Below are 1,219 nucleotides of genomic sequence, written 5' to 3' on the forward strand. Positions count from 1 at the left end.
GAGGAGCGAGAGGGATTCAAGTTAAAAGCAAGGACTAGGGAGGGACTGGGTAGACTTAGGGACTCGTTGAGACGGCAAAATCTGGGGGAGGAAATAGCTTTAGATTGGGTACTTAACGATGACTGCAACCTAAGCAGCACGGAATTCTCCCTTTATGCAGCCTCACATTCGGGATTCTCAGCCTCCCCTCTGGTGGATATTACTTCATTTAGTCACTTCGGACAGATGCTCTTCAATAACCAGTGCCTGGGGAGGACGGCAGACTAAGCAGAGGCGCACACAACCACTGGAACCCAGAGGTGGATCAGTCCACTGAATTCCCCTTCTGTGGGCTCCTCCCTTATTTTAAACCTGAAGCAATCAGTGCCCACTCACACAACTTGAACTAATACGGATGCCAACGTAACGATAAGAACTGATATTTATACAAAGTTTTAAAGTTTGCAAAGCGCTGACCCTTGTTTGGGATGTGTCCACTGAATGAGTGAATCAGATAAATGCCAAATGTCTGCACAGACTGAAGGTCGAGAAAATATGACTCCTAGAGCGGATCGTGAGTTTCTTCAGCAGTATAAAGTTTCTGTCAGGGTCCCTTTCCCCATCAGAGAAATGAGGGAAAAGTTAATACTTTTTTCTTACTCTTTTCCTAGAAACTTAGCTGCTTGAAAGACTTAAATCTCACCTGGTCTTTCAAGCTTTTTGATTAGACTAGCCTCTCAATAAAGTGATGGTATAGCTAACTGCATCTGGTTTAAAGAAACAAGAATAGGCTGTTCAACTTGATCTCCTTTAGTTTATGCCAGAGTCAAGTGGATGTTTTAACCCAATTTTGTTCTTCTAGATCTCCAAACTGGACGAAGTTTCAAGTTCTGGTGAACCAAGCTAAAGAAGACTACATCAAAAATGAAAGGCTAGTGTATACAAGACTCTCCAAACCTCAGCTCTCAATGAGAGTTCAGGATTATAACCAGTCATCAAAACTGGATGAAAAAAAAATTGGAGTCCCAATAAGCAACACTGAAATAGAATTCTGTCAAAACTAAGTCTCCAAATAAACTAATTCGAACCTCACTTCTCAGTGGGGTTGGGGAAGAGGGGGGAGTAAACCCCTATCTCCAACCTAATTGAAGAGGTGACAACTTCTCATCTTCAAACAATCCCCATATGTCTGCTTATTTATAATGTAATTACTCATGATCTTGTAATAGTACTATTTCTT

The sequence above is a fragment of the Petaurus breviceps genome, unplaced genomic scaffold (assembly GCF_028583685.1).
Source record: "Petaurus breviceps papuanus isolate PSGF00001 unplaced genomic scaffold, PetGlider_PUasm1.0 38, whole genome shotgun sequence".
NCBI classification, from domain to species: domain Eukaryota; kingdom Metazoa; phylum Chordata; class Mammalia; order Diprotodontia; family Petauridae; genus Petaurus; species Petaurus breviceps.